The sequence below is a fragment of the Vidua chalybeata genome, chromosome 4 (genome assembly GCF_026979565.1).
Source record: "Vidua chalybeata isolate OUT-0048 chromosome 4, bVidCha1 merged haplotype, whole genome shotgun sequence".
Classification (NCBI taxonomy): Eukaryota; Metazoa; Chordata; class Aves; order Passeriformes; family Viduidae; genus Vidua; species Vidua chalybeata.
This window is the reverse complement of record NC_071533.1, coordinates 50,997,482-51,012,773: the sequence shown is the minus strand read 5'-3', so window position 1 is coordinate 51,012,773 and position 15,292 is coordinate 50,997,482. Positions and strand designations below refer to the sequence as shown.

The 15,292-nt window shown below is 37.0% G+C and overlaps 1 long non-coding RNA gene across 1 annotated transcript; it reads left to right on the top strand.

Moving 5' to 3' along the window:
• Window positions 1–2,540: 2,540 nt before the first annotated feature.
• Window positions 2,541–6,566, top strand: LOC128786569 (uncharacterized). Its single transcript, XR_008430342.1, has 4 exons — window positions 2,541–2,627; window positions 4,739–4,783; window positions 6,107–6,164; window positions 6,473–6,566. It is a non-coding gene; the product is annotated as an uncharacterized LOC128786569 (long non-coding RNA).
• The last annotated feature ends 8,726 nt before the right edge of the window (window positions 6,567–15,292 follow it).

Here is a 15,292-nt window from a genome sequence, read left to right as displayed (position 1 = left end):
CTCTGGCATATTAGTTACTCCAGCCAATTTTGTGTCATCTCCAGACTTCAATGCTCAATCATAGTAGTAGGACACAAAATTCACATGAATTTAATATGAAGAGGCAACAGTTTCAATTAGCAATGTCAAAATTTTATTTTGATCTGCAGTTTTTTTCTTAGTTACATCAAAATTTGTCTTATTTATGTTGAAAAGGCAGAGTTTCTGGCATTTACTAGAAAACAGACTTTCAGGAACAGTAGCCACTCCTAGGTGTAGGTCAACAGGATTGATACATATTCCCAAAAGATCAGCATACAGAACATGTATGTTCTAAGAATGAAAGGCATATCAATGTACTATGCTAACAAGCCTTAGAATCTCTTCCAAAATGGGTATGTATTTTTTGAATCATTAGGCAGGTGTTGCTAAGAAACTGAAGTATATTCTTTTTACGTTTAGTATGCAGGATCTAAAGTTTTGGATACCGCTTCTGTGACTCCTCTATTTTACCATTAAATTACCTTACCCACAGGAAATTCAAATCAAATACAAAACCATGAGATGGACATTATAAATTTCAGATGACAAAGCAGCATCAAATTAGCTATAAATTAGTTGAAGGAAACTCTATATGTGTAGATAAGTATGTACACAAAAAAATATTTTTTGTGCAGATTGAAAGACTGGGGAAAAAAAGAAATATAAAGGAAACTGACATGATTCAATATTGAAGAAAATAACAAATCATTAATTTTTTGCATATTCTAAGGACCCCATGAAATCCAAAAGAGATCAGAACAAATTTTTTATAATGCTTCTAATTAAGAGAGGTTGCTGTGCTCTGGGGATTTACCCACAGTAACAGTACAAGTATAAATGAGATAGATACTTATCACTTTCCTGCCCCTGCACTAGAACAAGGATTCTGGCTCAGGAAAAGGAGGTCTTTGGAAATCAATTCATGATGCATGATGACACTTTGGCATGGCCTGCTGATACAATGGGAAGAGCAGAGCTGCTCAGATATACAAATAGAAACCACTACATGCACCATTTTACGTCATGGTTCTATAAATGCTTCACTCTGTTCCTCAGGATATATTATCTGGAGCATTATAAATTCAATAAAGTCAATTAATGTGAACTATTTCTAGGTAGACTACTCTTAAAAATCATGGATTTAAGTCTAAGTAATGTCTACTTTTCCAGATCATGTTCTCTTTTGTATTAGAGATAAATAACAGATTCTGACGCAAGAGAGAGAGCTAGTATTCTATTTTAAATACAAGTCTAATTTTAAAATATAACCTCCAGCAACTTCACTGTCACTACAATCAATCAAAGTGATAGCCTTGGAACTGCAAACCACTTCCTCAGTCACATCTGCTACTGCAATATTTATGAATTGCTTTCCTCATCATAGCAATTTAACTGGTACTGTTATTACAGCAACAAGAACAGTCTAATACCAGCTATCATAACTAATACTATTATTTTCAAAATATTTTAATTGCTCTTGTACATGCACATAAATATGCTGACGTGTACTTTTTTTCTATCAGCTGAAGGTCAGTGCTGTTTTTAAGCTAAAAAAGCTCCTCCATTCTCTTTTATTGAGAAGGAATATGTACAATGTTGTCTTCCTACTTTACAAGCTAGAACAGATGAGAAGGAAAGCAATATTCTGTGTCATAAACACAACATATGCATTAATTCCACTGTACCACCCAGCAGTTAGAACTACTTTCCAGGAAGGACACAATTGCCTTCAAGCCCAATGATAGAGCTCTAAATGCTTCATGTCTGATCCTAGAAGAGGGTTTCAAAGCCTGAAGAGAGTGCACAAACGGGCCACAGGGACTGGACCCACGTACATCTGGCCAGGAGGGGCTGCTGATGTGTATGTGCCTGACAAGAGGTGTAAACTGAAGCTATGACCAGCAGACATTCTGAGTTCAGAGTCCACTCCTGGGAAAAACACTTGAAAGCTCAGATCTCTTGTGCAATTATTTTGAGCCTAGTCATCTTATTTCCATCTAGTTATAATCTTGGATTTTTATTCTGGGAGGTATTGAAAAACACCTGAAGAACAATGCGGTCATTAGTCACAGCCAGCACGACTTCATGAGAGGAAAGCCCAGCTTAGCAAACCTAATTTCCTTTTACAACAAGGTAACCCATCTAGTTATCAAGAGAAAACAGTAATAAGAGGTAATCTGTTAGGATTTCAATAAAGATTTTGATACAGTTTCTCAGAGGATCATTCTGGACAAAATGTCCAGCACACATCTGAATAAAAACATCCTGGGGTCAGTGAGAAACTGGTTCACATGTCAGGTACAAATGGCTAGAGTGAATGGGGTGACATCAGCGTGGTGACCTGTCACTAGTGGGGTTCCACTGCACTCCACCCTCGGCCCTGTGCTCTTCAACATCTTCATTTATGATGTAGCAGGACTGGATGGAATACTGAGCACGTTTACACATGATACAAAACTGGGAGGAACTCTTAACTCCCTCAAAAGCAGAGAGGCCCTGCAGAGAGACCTCAACAAATCAGAACATTGGGCAATCACCAACCATATGAAGTTCAACAAGGGAAAATGCTGGATTCTGCACCTGGAATGGGCTAACCCTGGATGTAGGTACAGACTGGAAAATTAGATTCTGGAAAGCAGTGCCATGGAAATGAGATCCTGGGGGTCCTGGTGAACATGAGCCAGCAATGCCCTGGCAGCCAGGAGGGACAACACTGTCCTGGGGTGCATCAGGCACAGCATGGCCAGCCAGGCAAGGGAGGGGATTGTCCTGCTCTGCTCTGCACTGGGGCAGCCTCACCTCGAGTGCTGGGGGCGGTTTTGGGCACCACAGTGTAAGAAAGATATTAAGATATTAGAAAGAATCCAAAGGAAGGTTTTGCATACCACAAAGATGGTGAAGGACCTTGAGGGGAATACGTATGAGGAGTGGCCAGGGGCACTTGGTTTATTCAGCCTGGAGACAAGGAGACTGAGGGGAAACCTCACTGCAGTCTACAACTTCCTCATGAGGGGAAGGGGAGGGGCAGACACTGAACTCTTCTTTATGGTGACCAGCGAGAAGACCTAAGGGAATAGCATCCTCTGTGTAAGGGGAGGTTTAGGTTGGATATCAGAAGAAGTTTCTTCACCCAGGGGATAATTTGGCACTGGAACAGGCTCTCCAGGGAAGTGGTCACAGCACCAAACCTGACAGAGTTCAAGAAGTGTTTGGACAATACCCCTGGACACCTGTGTGACTCCTGGGGACTGTGCTGTGCAGAGCCAGGAATTGGTCTCAAGGATCCTTGTGGTCCCTTCCGACCCAGCTTGTTCTGGGATTCTGTGATTATTTTTATTTCTTGTATCTGTCTATGATTTATTTGCAAGTTTCATAAAAAATTGCAGGAATCCCACACTATTCTTATAGCCATGATTTCTGGTGAGTACAATTTGCAATATTTATAAGTCATTTGTGAACATTGGCAGTTTGCTGAATAAGGGTTTCACTAGAGCTGCCCACTTCATCCTCGTGTTATGATTTAAACATACATAAGCCAACCAAAGACTGATCTGTGGCTTAGGTTTCAATGGAATAACAAAACATAATTCTCAGTGTCATTGCAATTGCCAGACATCTCCGAAAGGACCCAGACAAAGAACAGGGATTGCACCTCTCTTCTGATTGATTTCACCTTTTTGAAACTTTTTAAAATATTACATTGGGATCTTATACCTGGATTAAACATAGTTGTAAGTTTTCCCAAGATAGTAGAGGCTACAGACATTGTTTTTTTCTTGACTAACTTACTCTTATTTCTTTGAAATTCCTTATAACTACAAAATAGCTTGATGGAAATCCAAAAGGGTTAGTAAAATGGCTTGGATCCATACATAAATGTTTTGACTTTCAAAAATTTTGGTTCCTGTGCTTTAGCTCTTGCCTAACACAAGTAATACAGTCATGTGAACTCAAACAAAAGCCAGGACATGCTCCAAAACTGGAGTGCTATCCTGATTATGTTCTGTTCCCAGCAAAATCATACAAGCAGAAAAACAAGGCTTCCTGTCAGACTGGCTGCTGCACCTGAAGTTTTTAAACTTAAAAGCCTAAATTTAAGTAGGCTGCAACAGTTCCACCCTTCCTTCTGGCGCTAAGTATATTTAGACACTGATGACATTCCCTTTGAGAGCAGCCCCTGAAGTACAGTCCTTTTTCATTTACCAGAAATAGTATGATAAGCAGTATAATACATAAATACTGCCCTGATATAATCATGTAATTATTAAAGTTGATTTGTATTATCTGCAAGTACACAGGCAAGATCCCTCTGACCCCAGCTTCATATGCCCTTGCTTTTTTCAGTAGATGTTGAAAAGATGGCAGCTTTAAAAATCTCATTATTGTACTACTGATGGGGCCCAAAGGAAGTTATCTGTGACAGACTTGTCAGGTCATTTCCCCCCCAGGAATTTGTTGAACAATGGAGAATAACAGTCCACTTCTTTGAAACTATACAAACTATGTAACTTTACAGTTTAGCCTACTTTAGGTTTATAAACTAGAGCACACGATCTAGTCCAATCTTGGTTCGTAAAAAATTATGAGCAGTCATAAGTCAAAAACTATCTCACCGCTTCTTTCAAGTAGGGAATATTATGGCAGATCAAAGGAGATTTTTTTCCCCCTCTACTCTGCTCTCTTGACACCTCACCTGGAATATTGTGTCCCACTCCAGGATCTTCAGCACAGGAAGAATATGGACCTGCTGGAGTGAGTCCAGGTGAGGCAATAAAGATGATCAGAGGGATGGAGCACATATCCCATGAAGACAGGCTGAGAGAGATGGCGTTGTTCAGCCTGGAGAGGAGAAGGCTCCAAAGAAAACTTAGGGAAACTTCCAGTACTTGAAGGGGCTCTACAAGAAAGATGGAGAGGGAATTTTTACAAGGGCATGTAGTAAAAACAAGGGCTAATGGTCTTACCTGAAAGAGAGTAGGTTTAGGTAGGACGTTATAAAGAAATTCTTTACCTGTGGGGGTGGTGAGGCACTGAAATAGGTTGTCCAAGAGAATCCCTGGATGTCCCATCCCTAGAAGTGTTCAAGGCCAGATCGGATGGGGCTCTGAGCAACACGGTCTAATGCAAGTTGTCTTGATATTTGATTCATTTTCATATAGTCATAATTTTTGTTTCCTTTGTCTATCACCTTAAAATGGGAAAACTAAACTTTCAGCTTTAGGCTATCCCATCTAACTTCCAATACAGATATATACATGCCTGAAAAAAAAAAATGAGTCATTGTGCTAAATTTGTCTATCTGATATCTTCCTGGGTTCAGAGTTCTCAAAACTAAAGAGCATTCTCTTTCAGCAATATCTAAATGCAAATTAGTCTTTACTAAGCCCCATTCCGACCTAAAACATTCTGTGATACTATGATATCACACTGCAAGGAAAACAAAGAAAAATAACCCATTTCTCCTCGTTTTTGCTTCAGTGCTCCTCTAAAGTCTATTTGCCATAGGCCAATCATAACCTTTTGTTCAATGCATTTGACACAATGTGTTTTATCACTGTTGTTATATTTCAGTCCTTGTAGAAAGTGATGCCGTAGGTGTAAAATAAGGTGGATTTTAAGTATAAATTCAGGGAAGAAAAATACCAGTTCTTATAGATAGAAACATTCATTGATAGTATCACTCAAATATCCAACCTTTGAACACTTTTATTATCAGAATTTCCAGTGAACTAGCTGTTCTGCCCAAGACTGGCAGTTATTTGTTCCCTTGATAGTTCACAATTATGTAAATCAATTATCCTTAATGAAAAGGGGGTTTGTTTACATATCTGCCCTTTTGCATGTGCTCAGTCTGATTACAGCTTGGCAAAGCATTTCAGCACTTGCTTGTTCATTATGATTTTTACCATTGTATCTAATAACTCTTATTTTTAATAATATATTGTAAAACAGTGACACATAAAAGGGAGGCTATTCTAACTTACTCTAACTTTTAAATTATTATTACTATTTTAGTAATAGTAACCTAATAATAATTTCCTACATGCTTTCAAAAAGTTTAAATTTATATTTCTCATATTTCTAGCTCTTGGCTATTCAACTCATCTTGAAGAAGAAATGTCTCAGGAGCCCCAAAACCATGAGTAAGCATTCTTGTTTACTAACGTCTTTCTCATGCTGCTACATATGGCATAAAAAAGCCCAAATAATGAGATGGAGCACATAAGATACAGGCTGAAAATAGAAAATAAATCACCAAAAACTGTAAGAATTTACTTTCTACTTTTACAAAACCTCAAAGGGGGAAAAAAGATTAGTTTTATGAAAAATATTGGTTATATGGTTTATATACACAAAGATAGAAAAGATATGAAAAGACCAGCATAGTGCTCAGGGAAAAAAAACCCTAAAATTTACTTTCATTTCTGTTCTCTGTTCATCACTTTTTCAGTCCTTACATTCAATTGTTTTTGCTAAGAGTGCAAGTGTCCAACACCACTGCTGTCTTGGAAGACAGTTTGACATCCTGAGTGTTCTGAGTGTTGTCTTCTCAGTATCACAGCCCACTGAAAGAAGAAATTTAGATCATTTTGGTGGCTCCAGAACAAGAATTATAATTTTTATGGATGCACAGATAAAAGCAAAAAGATTTTGTACTTCATGCGTGCTCTTTATTGTTTGTCACGTACACTTAAATATAGACCTGCAAGAAAACAAAATAGAAATATAGAAGGAGGAATATATATGACATTTTGATTTTACTGTTTAACTTCTCTATTTGCAATATGTGTATGTATGCATGCACACATACAAAAGAAGAAATAAAGAATTAGTGAATTTGGAAACTTTCTGTTCTGATAAGAAAAAACATGGCACTAGAGGATTTCTGAGCTTGCATCTTTTATCTCTTTTGTATCAATACTCACAGAAAATTTACTGCTCAAACAGTTGACACAATACAGACTTACAACTGAGACCAAAAATACTTTTCCCTCTTCCAATAGTCACAGGGCACCTAACAAAAACATGGGCATAGATTGTTCAGGTCCACCAGATGCTTCTATAGTAACAGAAACAACTGCTTGTACTGCAGTGCAATACCTACTAGCAGAAAATCTGGGAAGCAATTTAGAAAATTATGCTTTTCCAACCTGCCATTTCCTTTTTTAAAGGAAACTTAAAACATACTGACTGATATTTGATTAATTTTCATATAGTCATAATTTTTGTTTCCTTTGTCTATCACCTTAAAATGGGAAAACTAAACTTTCAGCTTTAGGCTATCCCATCTAACTTCCAATACAGATATATACATGCCTGAAAAAAAAAAAATGAGTCATTGTGCTAAATTTGTCTATCTGATATCTCCCTGGGTTCAGAGTTCTCAAAACTAAAGAGCATTCTCTTTCAGCAATATCTAAATGCAAATTAGTATAATTTTAAGGGATATGTATATTAGGAAACATGGAGGCTATTCTTAGGTTTTCAGGGTTTTAAGAACTTTCTTCAATGTGAAAGCCTAGTTTCAATGTCCAATATAGACTATACAGTGATAAAGGTTGATCTCGTTTTTTGAAAATTTGTGGTCATTTTGCTTTCCTTGCTGCCCTACTTTCTGCCAAATCTTGCTGGCAGTAACATCTGGGATATTTTCTTTATTGTCCAGCATTAACCTACATAGTGAGTACACAGAACTCAAATCATACGTCCTTCAAATTTGAGGTGTCTTTTTGGGCACCAGGTAAAAGCTTGCATATAACATCAGCAGATTGAAACTCATTTGTCTATGGAGCATAAGACAGTTTTCGTTCCCATTTTATGTAGCAGTGTTTACATATCCAGTACCAGTGGTCATAAAAAGACACAGATAATTGAATGATATACCTATGAGTTGCAGTTTTTTACACAAATAAATATAAACATATCTTTTATTTGCTTTTCATGTCAGATTGATTAAAAATATATCAACATTTATTTCTGGTAAATAAATGAGTGAAATTACTAGATAACAGCAATAAAATAAAATAGAGGACAGCATTAGGCCATCTGATAGGAAACTACACAATAAAATTATGGTTGTGATAATTTGAAAACTATTATTACCTATCAATTCTTGACTGACAAAAAGTGCAGAAGGGAAGAATCAGTATCTAGCATAATATTTTAAAAATGCACCACACATTACTGTATGGATTCTTAATAAAACTAAATAAAACCTTTTCATTAAAGGTAAATTTTTGATCCTTCAGTTCAATTAATACCAAAAATGAAATAACATTTTTTACTTTTTGTACTGTATTTCAAAACATAAACATATGGAAATATTTCCCTGAATTGTGGCATACAAAATATGTATTAGCCTGATTAGAATCCTATTTTGACAGTTCACTAAGTGATTTTAAATAGCAACAGGATGTGTTGGCTACCAAAGAATTTAGACTTTAAGTTGTGGTTTGGCAATCCAGATGCCAAAATTATATTCCTTTTTGAAAGGTATAGGGGAAAATTAATCGGACATGGTGAGTAGACAATTCCTCTCAGCAGTATCTTTTTTAGTTTCAGAGCTCTGTCATACATCACTGGAAAGATTTTTCTTTTCTTCTGAAAAAATAAGGAAACTAAGACTACATCTAAAACTTAGGATGTGTTTGCCTTTCCAGAAAACTATAAACTATTTTATTTGCCTTACAATCTGAAGTAAAGCAGGAGGGATTTTTATCTTTTTCTAGCTACAAAGTGTTTCTGCATACTACTTTACCATGAATTTGCCACAGGAAAAATAGACATAAACATCAAAGAAATCACAGCAATAAAACACCTACTTAATAAAATAAATCATTTAATGGGTTTTTTTGATCTCTAACAGCATTACACAACTATTACAGCCTATTCTTGAGTAGCCTGGATCCATCATTTGGCCTCCAGTGGGTGATAGGAACAGGAATAAAGAGTTTAGCTAAACAAACATGGCATTGATTGATAATAGGGGTAGGTGCTTTGATCAATTTATAAGAAGATGAAGTATTTGAAGTATCATGAAAAGAAATATTTTCTGCAATAAATCTCCAAGAGGCTTTCAGAACTGTGATTACCAGGGGGATTATTTCCTACTGTATCATACAATAGACTTTACAGGCATTTACTTGAAATTGTAAGTACATGGAGCTGGACCAGAAGCCAACAGCGAAGGATGCCTTTGAAACAGTCCATATGCAAGTTTTAAAGCTCCTTTCCCTTGCTTCCATATCTACAAAATTAAATAAAACTTTAAAAATTATCTGGTCAAAACAATACCTTCAGGAACAATGTACAGCCACTGTCCCTACCTCAGCACTTCCTTTGTCTACTATCATCTGTTTCTTCAGCTCCTTACTTTTTAAATGATTTTTCAGCTAATTTGAACTTTCTGCAGCTTCAAAGTAATTTTTAGCATGTCGTTACAGTGCATATTTTATTACTCAGACATAGTACTATACACCATGTAAATTCTGTCTAGCTGTCCTTATTAAAGAAACATATAAGATATTATATCATATCCCATTCTTCATTTCTTTAACTACTTTACTTTCAAAGTTAGGTAGACCAAATGTTTACTGGGGAATAGCTCCTTCCAGTAAAAGAGTCCCAAACACTACGGGAAGAAATTATTGATTTAAAACTAATCCTGTGTTTTCATCCTTTTCCTGTATTTCTTAATGGCTATTGTAACAACAGAGTGAGGACACAGCTAAACAAGTAGAATTACACTGTAGTTCTTGAATTTCCTTTGTATTTCTATATCTGACCACTGGGCAATCCCATTTCTGATCTAGTTTTAGATGATTTCGTTGGATAGAAATGGAGAGGGAAGATAACAAAAACTAAGTAAAGATAGCATAAAACCAAAACTAAAAATCTATCACAAATGCTTCCTTGCATATCAAATCTTCATTTTAGATAGCCTGCCTGAAATCTAATTTCATTAACTTATTTGAGGTTTGAAAATATTTTCGTATTAACCCTCACCAATACGATATGTTCATCCTATTTTGGAAGTTGTTTTTTCCTCCTTATTTTATGTCTGAGGCTTTGATGTATCTGTTTTACCTATTTGACATTATTTTGGTTGGCTCTGTGAAGTTAAATCAAAGGGATCTGCTAGCCATAATGAGCAGAAAACAAACTAATGCCATCATTAGGATATCTTCAGTCGGAATACTAGAACTCCTCAGGGGAAATAATTGGTGAGTCAGCCAGTAAGAAATATCTTTCATCAGCCCATTTCTCAAGGTTAGAAAGACCACTGAACTGTAAAGACCACAGCCTGGAGGAAGGCAGAGGGGAACATGCAGCAGGAAGAGTCACAGGAAGAGGAAAGTCTGTCTCAGTGCCAAGTTAGACAGAAGCCATTGCAATGGTGTGGCAATGAGCTAAGGTAATTTCTCAAGACTTCAGATCTCAAATAAGTCTTGCAGTAGTTGAGCTCCAGGCTGTTTGCATCCTATGTACTTTGGGGTGAATATACAGTACATCTATTTAAAATGCTCTATGTAATTACTCACATGCCCAGGCCTCCTGGAGGAAAGTGTCCTTTAACATTAACCACCTTGCACTCTCACAGTCAAGAGGATTTCAAACATATGAGAGAGCTCCTTACTGAGACTGAAGATTTGTGGGGACCCACACGGAAAGATTTGAATATATCAAGGACTGATACCTAGAGACTGTTTCTTGTCTTAAAAAAACACAAAGAAATAGTACAAAGCTCTCTTTTGCCACTAATCAGACTGAAGACACGCAGTGTTATCAAGTCATCTATCTGGATTAGAAAGATTCCCCTAGTAGAAGAAGACACAGGACAGAATTTAGAAGAGACCTCACAGGTACAATTTACCCAGAAGCAATCAAAAAAAAAAAATCATGAAAAAAGAATGACTTCATATGAAATATTTTGATATAACAGAAATTAAACAGAAAGGTTAAAACAATTCATTTTGACGCATTCCCGTCAAAAATTGTGTTAGAAGCAATGCAGGTCCACAAGATGGTTCAGTTTTCTTTAGAAAAATGCTGTTTTGTCAGAATTGCTCAGTGTGATATTTTTCATCCAGATTTACAGCTATGGCAGTAACTGACTCTTGATATTAATATTGTTCCTCCATAACATCTGTCAATCTCAAGATGCTTTGCTACAACAGTATCATCACTAAATATCATCACTACTCTCTTGTTCTACAAATGGAAGAAAGAGAGAGACATGGATGGGGACAAAGAACATCGTTCTTATACCAGGGTGCTTCATCCATGGAAACAGAAATGGAAACAGTATTTGTACAACACCCAGAGGACTAGACCATGGAGTGATTGTCACAGCTGCCTTGTGGGCAGCTACTGGCTCCACAGACACCATTTACTGTGCATGCACCTACATACTATTGTGGCTTCCAGGTCACCAGGGACCTCAAGGTCTCTGACTACCACACCTGCTACTGCCTCACTCCTGAAGTGAAACTACCTATACCAACTATTACTATGGTTTTCTTTAAAAAGGAAACAACCTGTATTCACAATCAAGGCAAGAAAGAAGACATCCTTGCCAGTTACAGTAAAGGTCATCTAGAGCCATGTATCATTCATCTTAGTTCTGTAAATTAAACGCAGCAGAGGAAGTATTACTGGGATACATAAAACACAACATCTCCTTCTAACCATCTCCCCATCCATCCAACACTACAGCACCCCAAAGGGCAAAGCTCCCATTTGCACTTAAGTAGTTCATGCAAATATTGGTACTCAGATGCTGGAACTACATTAAGTCCAGGACCATGTTAAATTTCTAATAATTTAACTGTGTAGGACACCATACAGCAGACCCAGGTGACATCTGCTGCCAGTATTCACTAGCACAGAGAACAAGCACCACTAGTTTATTTCCATACTTATTTTCTGCTAGAAAACTCTCCGAATTCCTTAATCTTCTAAAAAAGTTTATTTGTAGACACATCTCAGCTTTCCACGCTGAAATCCCATGACAGGCATAATATTTCTCTGTTTATATTCCATTTTTTAAATTTAGACTAAGATATGATATGCACTTACATGGTGCATTAAGCTATGCAATTCCAAATTCAACAAAGGCCTACAGAGTTACTTACAATATTGTTAGCTATTATTTTGTTGATTGTATCTTAAGTGACTGTATTAAAAGGAAATTTAACTTTTTTATAATAATTATTTTGGTGAACTTTCTGCCAAGGTCCAAGAAAGTCCTTTGTCTATTTCACAAATGTTATGTGTACTAGCCAAACTAGATCAGGATACTCCTTTTAGCAACTCCAGATTTAGTTTCTTCATTATAACATCTCCAGATCTGTAAATTAATGTTCTAGCATATCTCTCCCCTTAGTAAGAAAACAAGCTCAAATTCAAACCATATCAGAAGTTTAAAAATATAAAATTATCATATTAAAGGCTAGGAGTTCTATTAAAATCAAGAACATGTTACAAAATATTCTGGAACATTCAGTTTTACAATTTCACTTCTCAATGAGAAAAGGCTGACATGCTATAAGCAGAGAGAGCATGAAGCACCAGGTACAGCAGAGTACAAACTGTGAAACAACAGTGATCCTTCTGATAGCATGGGGCAAATGTGTATAGAAATGTCAAATGATAGCCCAGGGAATAATACTGTCTACAAGTAAACATTAATAAAAACATGGGGAAGGTAGACAAGTTAAAAATCAGATACTAGAAATATTTGAGTACTCTTTTCATCTTTTAGATAATAATCTTATCTGACAGACTAGTAATCTTTTTTTCTTGTTGTTTATGCATTCATAAATAAAATCTGTCACAGTATTCATCGTCAGTGAAGACTCAGTGAAGACTCAGAACCATTGTATTTTTGGATGGTGTCATTAGCGCTGGTCTCATTTGTGTCTAGAAATGTTTTGGTTGCTATGGAATACAATACATTAATTAGAAATTCCTCTCCCAATTACAGTGCAAAAGATTTGGTCAGTGCTACAATAATTCATAAAAGAACTTGGGAAAAAAAACAACAGAAAGCAATTAAAGAACAATTAAGAACAATTCAGCATTTCTCAAATTGCAGTTCAGTAATATATGCTTTAATAAATTAACTGATTTATTTTAAAAGGCCTTTCTAGAAGGGCTTGATGCCACCTACAGCAAGGCAGGTGGTGCCAGTTCAGTCAGCTTGCCATTGATTGCTTCTTCCTTGCCAGAGTCTGCTATAGGCAGTGCAAAAAATACACAAAAGCTGACCTTTTCCTCAGGGGCACTGAAATGTCAGCCATCAGATCTAGGTATCCAAAAAGAAATTTAACTTCCTGAAGCATAGTTTTGACTGATGTCTCTCAAGCTGAAGCTGTGGTCTGAAAGCCCCTGTTCATGCATGTCACCAATGTTTAGTGTGCAGTCATAGCAGAGATCAGACACTGTTGGTTTTCCTCATGTTAAGTTGGAGAAAGGATCAGAATCCAGGTCTATCTGTCTCTGGAATTTGGGATGACCACTAGGCTTCAGCATCATGTTCCCTATCTCTGAAATATCATATTATTTGTTGAGAAGGTTCAGTCCAGACAGGATAGTTCAACTTTCCTGAGTTAGGTTACTCTCCTGACAGAGAAACTGTGAGGTTTATCTCAGTCAGAGAAGGTATTGAATATTCATCTTCTACATCTTGTGGCAATCTGGGGCTAAAAGTAAAAAGTGAGCTTTGGTCAGTTATTTGAAAGATCAGTAGAGGTCTCAGTTTTCAACCCTGACTAGTGTGTCTGAGAACAAAAGCAAGATCTTAGACCCATTAGGAAAGTTAGTGTGTCTCACTGGCTACTCATGGTTCTACCCATACTGGTTCTAACTCACCCAGGTCCTCTTCTGAGGAGCCTCAGAATCTGCCTATGTGGGTGGATGGAATTGAGCTTTGCCTGCACCCTGAGCTACTCAGACATTGCTCACATCAGTTTAAAGGTGCTTTATTTCAGTGCTGTGGTGTGTTCACATTACTCAACCAGGCTGAACCAGGACCCATATCAATCACTAAAAGGTTTCTGCAGAGCCAAAATCAAAGATTGTGTGTCCTTTCTTCATCTCTTACCAGTTGTGTGCAAGATCAAGGCACAACCAGCTCATTTAGTGGTAGGCAGCACTATCCCATAATCCATTAGAGGATGTTACCTTTCCATTTAATTAAAGTAATAGAGAGATATATTGCAGTCAGGCTTACTAATCAGTCACTGTAAAAATATCTTGGCCGAAGTCCTGTTGCTTAACAACAGCAATAGCCTTGCTTTCTGCACAGCTTCTAGGGTAATTCACAAAACAAATCTAATAACTTTAACCAAGGAAGAAACAATACTTCACTGAAAGTAGTAACTAAATAGTTACCATGTCTTCTATTTCACAAATGATTTTTTTTTTCCACCATCTTCCTAAGGAAGCAACGTTTCCATTTCAGCCCTATGCATATGCACAAACAAGTGGGAATATTCATCTTTTCTCTGTTGGTTCCCCACTAAATTCTTTCAAACCTGTAAGAAATCTTAACCACACTGGTAAAATAGTAAGAGTCTGAACAGGTATTGTAATTTTATAATCAACAGCAACACAGTTGAAGAGAACGAGACCTGGGGTCATAAAGAGAACATGAAATTACTTTTCCTTACACCACATAATATCGGTACAGGGGGAAACATTTTGAGTGTCCCAAACACAAGGACAGCTTTGATCAGCTGCAACAGCCTGCTGAAAACCTGACTGCAAGATGCACATCTGTCCATCTATACCCTGTTTGCCCCACTGCTGATGAAGGCACAAGCAGACATGAAGACATAATGCATATGACTGGATGACTGGCTTTTCTCTCTATTCCTACCCCTAGAAGGAATGTTTTGTGACCAGCACAGTGCCTGTGATTCCTGAGCTGAAGACAACTAAGGGGAGATACTGTCATCTGGTTTCTGAGGAGGTTTTCTCAGTCTGAACATAGCATTGAGCTGATGTTAGTGATGGGGTCTTAAAGATCTCAGATCTGCTTTCTCACAGATGGGCAGAAAGAGCAGGAGATATGATGGATAAAGTCTTTTGATGTCCATCTCTTGTAACAAGCCCATAGAAAAGCAGGTTTCTAATGTACTATCTACTGCACCAGCTAAGAAAATGCAGAATCCTGAAAATATAACTGGATATCATACTTATATACCACATACCACAATAAATATTCATCTTCTTAAGCAAAAATCCAATGGTAAACAATTTCTTAAAA